We start from the raw sequence: 11,274 nt of genomic DNA on the forward strand, positions 1-11,274 counted from the left end.
CCAAACAAGAAAACCCAAACTCAGGTTGATCCTAAGTGGGAACGGCCAGGATACTTCCGCTACGTGGCAGACGCGGGAAGACCTAGAACGCAAGTCCCGTAACATTCCATGGGAGTGCCGGGCGGAGCTTTCTAGACATCCTTCCCGATGGACTGCTAAGACGTGTTCGGAATGATTCTAGCGGACACGTTACAGTTGGTATCAGAGCAAACCAACAAAGGACTTGTTTTTAGGAAATTTTAATAAGAAGAAGTAAAGCGAATGTTGTGTCCCAAACATTTCCTTACTTTGATTGCTGTCTTCCAGAATTATGAAGCATGGAACAGGTTCTTAGTGTTCCAAGTCATGTTTATGACCGCGATGCATTCCACGGATTATCGACAGAGGGTTGAGATGATGAACATCCTAGACCGCATTTACAATCCATCGCCTGTGTATATGGAACAGAGATGGATGGGTGTTTCAGGGATCTATTACATAACTGCCTATCAACCTGCGTACCTTCAAATTAATTTGAAGAGAATCAAGTGGATGGAGGATTTGAAGATTGTAAAGCTGTTCGTCTTTATTGAGGCTCACGCAAACGCGACCCTACAGGTTGGAGGTCGAAGGGTTAACCAGAAAAAGTATGTATACGGAGAAGTGATTCAAAGAATCCCTGCCGACCGAATCAAGGTTTTGGGACGTCATGAGAAGAATGGATATCAAAGGAAAAGATACCCTAATCTACCAATGAACTATCGATTCCTGAAGATCGATGACCCCAATCCGTACTACTACTCAGTTCCTGTAGCTGAATGCAACAATATCTTATTCTCCTCGAATTAATGTATTAACTTGTTCCATCGCCCCAAGAAATAATTGTGCTATGCTGATATGAATGGAATAAAACTTTTTAATCAACGATTGTCTTGACTATGAGTATTGAAGCAAAGTGATTTGGTCACTTGGCTAAAGGAATACGGGGACGTAGTTTCTGAAGAGTTAACAGAACTCCCGCTTTAAAGAGAAAGTAGATCATGAGATCAAGCTAGTAATAGGAGCTGTGCCAAATTACGAAGAGACCTATAGAATGTCTATACCGGAAGCAATTGAGATGAAAGAAACAACTCAAGCAACTACCAGATTAGGGCTACATCCGTCCTAACAGTCACCATGGGAAGCACCAGTACTGTTCCAGAAAAAGAAAGATGGGACACTTTGGCTATGTATTGATTACCGTGGGCTGAATCAATCAACAGTCAAGAATAAGTATCCTATTCCTAGAATAGATGAGCTTCTCGATCGCCTTCAAGGTGCAAAGAACTTCTCCAAGATTATCTCAGGTCAGGCTACTATCAAATCAGGATCAAGGATGAGGATATTCCAAAAACGGCCTTCAATACAAGATATGGGCACTTTGAATTCTTGGTTATGTCATTCGGGCTTACAAATACACCTGCCACCTTCAATAGATTAATGCAAGATATTTTTAGACCATATCTTGATGATTTCGTGCTTGTCTTCTTCGACGACATTTTAGTCTATTCTAAACAGGAAGAAGATCATGAACCTCAACTACGGATTGTGTTGGAGACAATAAGGTCTCATAAGTTGTATGCAAAAATGAAGAAGTGTGCATTCTTCAAACGTCAGATTGAATATCTAGATTTCATAGTATCATCAGAAGGAATATCAGTAGATCCAGCCAAAGTCAGAGATGTGCTTGAATGGCCAAATACCAGTATCTGTCAAAGAGATACGTAGTTTTCTTGGCTTGACATGGTGGTATAGGATCTTTATCAAAAACTATGCCTTGATTGCGGCACCTTTGACAGAATTATTGAGGAAGCAAATGTCCATTGCATGGTCAACTGTCGAACAAACTAGCTTCGATAGGTTGAAGCAAAGTTTGGTATCAGCACCAATCCTAAAACTTCTAGACCACAGTAAGGAGTAGAGGTAGTAACTGATACTAGCATGATTGCCTTAAGATATGTGCTCATGTAGGAAAATCATCAGCATATTCTTCAAGGAAATTGAAGAGTCACGGAAAGAATTATGCCACGCATGATCTGGAGTCATTAGCTGTCATCCATGCTCTAAAGCTTTGGAGACACTACCTGTTGGGTAACAAGTTTACTCTAGTAACAGATCATAAGAGTCTCAAATGGATTTTTACCCAGAACGAGCTCAACATGAGGCAACGTCGATGGATTGAAGTATTGGAGGAATATGATTTTGAAATCAAGTATCGACCAGGGGAAAAGAATGTAGTTGTTGATGTACTCAATCGCAAGGCATTCCTTAATTCACTAATCTTGAAAAAAATCTATCAATAGCTAGATCTCTAGCTACAGAGGTGTCCATTCCAAACGATCTAATACTTGAGCTAGCTAGAGAGGAAGCATGCCATGACTTGGCCTACCAAGCAATGATAAAAGAAATATCTACCAAGGATCAGAATCCGAAGTTACAGGCCCAGTATCATGAATTTTCTGTTGACAATGGACTTATTTACTATAGAACAAGGCTATGTAGACCAGCAAGCCAGTCACTTAAGCAAAAGATATTGTGCAAAGCTTATGATTTCACTCTATCGGGACATCAAAGCTGCGAAGGATAGACAGAAGGCATACACGAAATTGAAGTGTCAAGATAGAATATTTGAGGAAGGAGACATGGTCTTCATTCACGTATGCCCAAAGAAGAGTTCTCTATCCTTAGGAGATTGCAGGAAGCTAAGTCCAAGGTATTGTGGACCATACAAGATCCTCAAGTGTTTAAGACCTAATGATTATAGACTGCAATTCCCTGAAAACCTAAAGGTTCATAAATGTATTCCATAACAGTCTATTGAAGAATGAAGTATGTACCTAGCCCTAATCATGTACTTGATGACCAACAACTTGTAATGCCTAGTCAAGGAGTCCTTGAACTAAGGCCGGACAAGATTTTTGATGCTAGGGTGAGACAACTGAGAGAATGGCTCGTCCAGTGAAAAATTATCCCAAGGAGGATGCTACCTGGATGGATGAAAGCTCTCTCAATCTCGATATCCCCAGTTTATCTCGAGATGAGGACATCTCGATTCTTCTAAGGGGGAGAGAATGTAATATTTCCGCGTACTGCCTACCGTAAATATTAACTCCCCGCTCTCATCGTAAACTCGTGCAAAGATTATCACCAGTGCCAGCAGCCATACGCGGGAAATGGAGACACTCCACCTTAGGAAAATAAGGCCGGGGATTCAAACCGCATAGCCGCGGGAAAACAGCCTCTTGGGAAGAGGTCAAGAGGATAAGATAATTACAAATTTTTTTATTATCTTCCCCAGCCGATGTATGGCTGGGGGAAAGGGATGGGCTGGTATGGGCCGCATGAGGAGGTGGGGGGAGAGAGCCATGCAAAGGGCCACGTGGGGAGGACCCCTCTCCCCCCTTGGACTATAAGAACCCCCTCTTGGGGGGGGGTGCTAAAAGGGGAGACGGACGAGGGAGCTGGAGGGAGGTGCCGGACGTGGGAGCTGGAGGGACGTGCTGGACGTGGGGGCTGGTCGCCGAGCTGGAGAAAGGACGGGCTGCTGCCGCTATTGGGAAAGGGGAAGGAGACCAGGCCGTCGCCACGTGAAGGGAGCCGCCAGCTGCCAGCCGCCCGCCTGACTGCCCAGTCCGCCGCTGCCTGGAATTCGACTCCCCCCCCCCTGGGACGTGCTGAGAGAAGCTTCTTAAGAAGCTTCTCTAGGAAGCTTCTAAGGGGGCTTCCCAAAGCCCCCTTCCCGTGGAGCCTTTATAGCCCATTTTACACTGGGATTTTTAAGTCCCCTTCCTTTTTGATCTCACACAAGCCATGCCCTAGGCGGGTTTTTAAACCCCTTCCCATTACATTGCCCATAGGTCTATCCACACACCCCCGGGAATTTGAAGAGAAGGAGGCGACGAACCTTCTCACTGATTTTCCATAAGCCCTCTAGGCCCAGGGCTTGTAGAGACGAAGAAGGGTCCTTAAACACCTTTTCACAATATCTTTAACCCTCGAGATTTTAAAGAATAAGAGAAGAAGCCCATAAAGGGCCTCCCACTAATCACTTACAAGGCCGGTCCTTGGATTTTAGGGAAGGAGAAGAAGAACTCTAAAGTCTCCATTCTTGCAAGGCCCATTCGCAAGAGCCCTTTTCCGCGAACATCATCGTAAGGCCCACAAAATCCTTCCTAAACCCGGAATTTCAAGGTGGATTAAAAGCTCTCAAATCTCCATTGTCCAAAGGACCTCATAAGAACCCTAAGGCCTTCCCAAGTCAAATTCCGCAAGTCAGAACTTCGGTCAAGGAAGCCATATCTCAAAGGAAATTGCGCATACAAGGGAGACGGACCAAGGTCATAAAAACTGCAAGCCAAGGCAAAAAGTTGAAATCCACGAAGGCTAACTGGAGATCGAATTCGCGATGGCCTCTAGAAAGATCACAAGGTGCGATGCGGGAGGTTCACCCCGAGCATACGTGGATATTTCCCGGAGTCCGCAAGTCCAGGTTTTTATCTATTTGGATTCCACACAAAAGTATTGAATTATTCACGATAACTTCACGGATTAGGAAGCACTCATGCATGTTCGAATTCAACTAGTCAAGTTAAATGCAGTTGGAAAATGAATTGGCTATTTGAACATTTATTAGAAATAGCTTAAGATATGAAAAATGATCATTGGTACATTCAAAGGAATGAATGAAAAGAGCATAAGGTGTCTATGCATTTGTAAGACCTTATCAGCAAGTTTTCCTTTTGTGTATTCAAAAGCGACGAGCCTAGGACAACCGTTGCCTCATTACAAGGCTGAAATTATTGAGGTACACCTTTTTACTAGGCATGGAAAGATTAATGGCATGTCCCATTTCTAGATAGATCTTCCTTGTAATGATTTAGGAGGAAAAGTTAGCACCCATAAGACGTTATTCGAAAAGGAATAGAGGGGCACGAAAATGACCTATGGACTTGCAAGTGGCATGACTTTTTGATGTAAGTCCTAGTAGGACCTAGGAAAGTTAGTGTCTAGATTATCAGGCATTTTTACCTTACCAAGGAAGGATAGGGTTACTGTGAACCATGTGATGCGTAGAAGCAATGAATCGCATGTTTACACGTATTGGAGTAGTTGTAACTATTGACCTAGTTTATAACCTTTGGGAAAGGTTCATCCTTGTCGCAAGACAAGTATATTGTGTTGTATAAGTCACCTAGACCACAAGGGATTCATTTGGGCATGGTTCAGTCGATATGATAGGTAGCCCAAGTGCTAACTAGGGTTTAGTGCGGTAAGAATTCGACCTAGTTTTACACTTGTTGCCAAGTCTAAACCCGCAAACCCAAAGATCTTACACACGTTCACGAAATGTCGAATCAATTGGATGTTCATGCATAAAATGATCTAAGGTTTTATCCTAAGGATCATTCGAGCTAATGATGAAACTCCGACTGAGTTGGAAATTCCTAGGGCCGTGGGCCAATATAACTAGGAATGGATTGGGTAAGAAGATACCCTAAACCCTGTTACTCGGCTGGAGGTAAATTCCGTGACCGGAAAACGCTAAACAATGGGTAGAATAATCCCGTGGAATAGATGCAATACATGTGCAAAAAGCTGCAACTTTGTATAGACTTGAGATTTGTCCACAAGAGAGTTTTGTCATCTCTCGAAATGAGGTTGGCAAGTTATTGAAAGAATTTAACTTACAAGAGGATGAGTAATCATCCTGTTACTCACTTTTCTTGGGGGATAACTGCCAAGGAAAAGAAAAGTTAGGTATTTGCCTTGAAGCAAATGACCAGACAATAAACTAAAGCGACATGGTCGCTGGAATCTACCACAACAAGACCTAAAGTATTGGTAGGGTATGACCCTAACCCAGGAATGATAGGAATCTTGCCAAGTTGCAATTGATTCCGGATCGAATGCGGGTTGCATTCGGAGAAAAGGAATCACTCCTTAACAGTTTGCCAGCTAAACCACCACTGAAAATTGATTGTGCTTGTAACAGTTTAGAAAGCACTGTTTGCAATGTTTGCTCAATGAACTAAAGGAGGAAAACATATCTAATACTTCAGGTTGAAGCCTGAAGGGAGAGGCAGCTTCAGTTACCCCCGACTGCCTGCCTAACCCTAACCAAGGGGGTTGTTAGCCGCGCCGGGAACGTGGACCGAACCCGCCGCGAGAGGTCTCTCTGTTGAGTTCTACTTGGAGCAGGAGGACGCTTGGGTGCCAGGGGGGGCTCTGGCTGTAAATCCCTCGCCTTCCCGGCCCTGCACAAGAGACTAACGTGACTCGAGATTGGATCTCGAGGCCCGCATACTAGTCTACGGGCGGAAACTTGGATTAGTGATCCCTGGTGGATTACTGGATAGCCTTCGGGCGGATTATGAATATGCCTACGGGCGGAACTCCTTGTATTTCAAAGATAAAAGGATAAAATGATAATAAAGAAGTTGTTTGGCATTGTTTTTTTTATGTCCTGTGATAAGATTACGTGAAGGAACCGGTGCATAACAGGGTTAATTCAAAGAAGCTGTTTGTATATGTCAAACTAATGTGGTAGGTAATTACATAACTAAAACAAATCGAGGAAAGTGCGGAGGATGGACCATGGGTCCGTCCTATGGATGGATGGTCCCGGTTAGCCGAGAACTTTTCTCAAAGTCTTTGACGAACAACAGGTTGATCTTCAGCATCAAAGCGAATAACGAGGACGATGACCTAGTGTTACATCCTACCCGATTTACGTTGTTTTAGGGGAACGGAATGGAACTATGCCTTATGGCAGAGAGGTCGAGCCTTGCATCCCTCTCGTTTTCCATTCTCCTTGAACCAAGTGCAGTGTGAATCCGCTTCAGACCGGGCGCTTCTGCGTAAAGTAGTTCGCTCGGGTCTGACGCTAGTTATTGCTAGATAATGACCAAACAGGAAAACCCAAACTCAGGTCGATCCTAAGTGGGAACGGCCAGGATACTTCCGCTACGTGGCAGACGCGGGAAGACCTAGAACGCAAGTCCCATAACATTCCATGGGAGTGCCGGGCGGAGCTTTCTAGACATCCTTCCCGATGGACTGCTAAGACGTGTCCGGAATGATTCTAGCGGACACGTTACACCCCTTAACTTGTGCTAGGCCATGTTCATTGATGTAAAGTGCTCCCTCTTCTTCAACATGTAGTCGACTACTTTATTTTTTGTTTATTTGAGAATAGACTTCCTCTTATCAAAGTGCCCTTCTATTTATTCAGGTCATCCACATGAAATGATAGAATGCTAAGCTCTCCCCAAGGCAAGCACCCATATGTGCGTTTTACAGAAAAGTAGAATTATATCTCTTCTTGGAGCTTCAAAGTTAATAGACATCCAAAAGCTACAAAACAAAAGGTTATAGATCCAATAAGAGATCCCATGCATGTTATATGTGGGGAAACATTAAAGGTGGATATACAAAATGGCTACAAGATCATGTTCATAAAGCTCAACAATTAATACTTCAATTTTGCAACATGTTGATGGGACTTAAAATGGGCCGGCACTGGCTATAGCACTAGCCGGCGGACCTCTGACATGCACAAGACAACCCCACGGCCTCGCGGTCAGGAGCATCTACAGGACACATTGCCCTGCTATCGTACGCACATTTTGCACTTGTATCATGTTTGTAGTCCAACCCTTAACCTTCTCAGACTCCTCAGAGGGCAATCCTACACATTTTGGTGCAATTCACCATGTAGAACAACATAGGAGGCACCCCTCGGATGATTGCCACGGTCCGAATGCGACTCTCCTAAACATTGGGGATTGGCCCCTCGATGCGTCGCTAACACATATAACACATACAAAACAAACTTCACTCTTGGTACCAATATTATATCATTCCAAGAATGTACCAGTCCTCACTTACTTGTCCCCTTGGACGCATTGTCTAGACCTACAGCTTGGGTGCCTTACTCTCTCCAACGTGGGTCATTTATACTTCAACCAATTGCTATGTATGCAAGGAATAGATACCATGTGTATGATTCATGCAATGGTTTATGCCTTTTTTTGTGCACAAACAATGATGGTATGAAATCAGCCTATGTGCCGTGCAAAAACAATTCTTTTAATGAATTTCCGCTAATACGCAATGCTTCGTTGTAGGAACCTAGCACCAAGGCAGACCTCTGGTGCTAGATCCATTATTTCTAAATAAACAGCATCCTAAATGTTATGCATAAAGAGAACAATCAGACTTTGTATTACTTTAGCGCTTAAACTATTGTATAACATAATCCTCCCCCTCACTGTTTAAATTTTGTTGCATTGGATAGGTGTAGAGATTCTTTTATGTCATTTTTTGTATATAAAAGCAATAAATACACACTTTAACACAAAGGAAAAGGGCCAAACTTAGGCTTCACCTCATGCTTCATCCCTGTCAGACATTCACATGCATAGATCTCATTTTTCCAATTTTTTCGAATGCAAGAAATCCATTTTTTTTCATTTTTCTCTATTTTTTCTATTTATTTTTAATAGAAAGTAGGTATTTTTTGGTTTTTTTTCTAATGAATGATCATTAGAACTGAAACTCAGTATTTTCCCTTATTTTATCCCATGTCCACTCATTTTTCCCACTCAAAATAAAAGAAACTATCAATTTCCATCAAAATTAGTGTTTTTTCAGGTTTTAAAAATTTATAATTGCTGTAAATCAATATGGGTTCTGCATAACAATGATTAGAGCCCTTAAACATAATTCAAGGAACATTCAAATAAAATTTCAGCCCATGTGCACACCATTTAGACCATGAATGATAAAAAAACAAGTAAAATTGTTTCATAAAATAGAGCATACTGCCTTTTTGCGTGTTTTGAATTTTTTGAATATTTAATTGGGACTGTGTATCGACCAATCAATCATGGATTTTAGAATAGATCTTTAGCCTTCAGCCTCCTCAGCCTCTTTGAACAATCTGGTGCCTCCTGGACAAGCATCCATCTCCCAATTCTCTTCTTGATTCTTGCCACATGAAGTGCCTATATGCAGGAGAGAGAAAGATTGAAATTGTATCTCCACAACCGGGTAGCCATTCCACGTGTAAAGATAGACAATGAGGAGCGAAGATAGAGTGCATCTCAAGCATCCAGTTAGTTGGGGGGTTGTTTGCAGGCCCCATAGCCCATCTCCATCAATCGTGTGAAAAAATGGCGTCCTCTTTTTGCCCACATGAAAAAAACGGACCCCCCCACCCCACGATTTTGATTTTCTAGTTGGGCTCCCAAAGGGAGCCCCCAAAATGCATGACCTTTGGGACTTTTAAAGTCTATTCCCACTTGACCTTGGGTCTTGGCCTCCCGGGCACTCCCCTTTCCTCGTCCGATGCTTGATTCACGGTTTGAAAATCCCTAGGCATCCATCTTGAAGTCCTCCACTGCCGAGCATCTCCCAGGGTCTCTTCTAACACACCAAAAAATTATGAAAATTCACCAACTGTCGTCTAGTGAGTCTTTTAAGCACTTTCAGACATTGTCGCTTAAAATCGTACTGATTGCAGCTACCGCCTCCGATGAAGTCTATTTTTCCCCTGAAATTCAAAATTTTTGGCTATTTTTAAGCACTTCTTGGCATTAAAAATCATCTATCATTGGTGACCACGGGATAGGGCGACTCAGCCTATCAAATCCCACAAGCAGATATGCACAAAAACCCAACCACAAAGAGCATCAAGTTAATACAAAAAAGATACACAACAAAACACATCACAACTCTCACCCTACCCCTTGTCAAAATGCATGATTCCATGAGGAGTAGGTCTAGCATAATCTAATAGAAAGCCCAACGCTAGTCGCTAACCAATTGCTGCAACATAGCTAAGCTAAAAAGAACTATCCAAGAGGTCATCCTAAGTGGTGGTCTGAACTACCTACCTAACTAAGGACAACTCAACTAGGAGCTGCTACTAGGCGAGAACTCCTATAGCCTGATCAAGTTATAGTTTCTTTTAGCACATTGGATCTTTAGCCTCTTATTTTCCATACTCGAGCTTGTAAAAAGGAGGGAGTCGAGCATAGTGACCCAAGAAGAATAGGGCATTGGCCTCAGGTCTGGTCTCGGTATCCAAGAACCTTCCAAGCACTCGCAAGGCAACATTGAATCCTTTTCTAATGCTCACTTTTATTTTCGATCCAACCTTCTTGTATTCTTTTTCAGCTAGATACCACCCCTAGGAAGACAAGGCATTGGGGCCCCGGGTCTTGTCTCGTCCCTAGGAACCTACCAGGCCCTTGCAAGGCAATAAACAATAGCTCAATGATTTTTCTTTCTTTCCTTTTTTATTTTTAGAGGGGTTAGAATCCCTCTTTACACACATCCCTATATACATATATTGTCTTTTACATATTTAGGGTTTTGTGTCTTTCCATCATTATTTCAGTAGGCTTCTCTAACTGCCTCACAACTAACAGGAACTCCTAGAACAGCCGCCTAGCAGGTCAGCAAAACAGGGTCACTAGAATTGCCTTCTAAAACAAGTCTTTCAATGCCTAACAATGCCTTTGTAGGAGGCAATGACTACTCAGATCTCCCCCACCCATACAGAGCCTAAACTTGGGACTTTATTCCTTGAGTGTCGGTCCCCAACAAACAAAAGAAAGAAACCCTTACATGCACATATATCATTAATTTCTTAAGGAAAAAAAACTCGGAAAGGGGACGAAACCACCTGGAACGGCCACAAGAAGCTCCTTCATAGCAAAGGTTCCCTCTAGTGACTTCGTCAACCTGTATGATGCAATCACTACAACAAAAAACCATTAACTGTACCTGCACCAAATAGATGTGGGATCCTCTTGGCCTAAATAAATCAAACATGACAGGACAAAACTAACTGGCCCTCCTGGCCTAAGGAAATAGATAATTAAAACCTTAGAACAAAGGCCCTCTTGGCCTAAAGAAATCAAGCAAACCAGCTCATATAGATCCCTCCTTGGAAGAAGGCAGATATACAAAAATACGCTCCACTTCAAGGGGAAAAATAGGGCTCTCAGCCCTAAACTAAATGCATCAAGTTGTGGCCCATACCTCTTGCATATATAGCAAGAGGCGTACACATAACATGTCGTCTGATCAACCTATGGGTCCAGGATAATAGTGGTAGATGGGTCTCGACCACTCTTTGCATTACCCATATCAACCATCGCCTGCCATATAATGCGTGGTCTGATAATATTCCCCACAAGTGACCAGGTCCTGTCTCATTATCAAGAGCGACATCCGGACTAGGACCAG

Source organism: Lygodium microphyllum, chromosome 28 (genome assembly GCF_053477565.2).
Source record: "Lygodium microphyllum isolate KBCC chromosome 28, Lygodium_microphyllum_v1.1.10, whole genome shotgun sequence".
Lineage (NCBI taxonomy): Eukaryota > Viridiplantae > Streptophyta > Polypodiopsida > Schizaeales > Lygodiaceae > Lygodium > Lygodium microphyllum.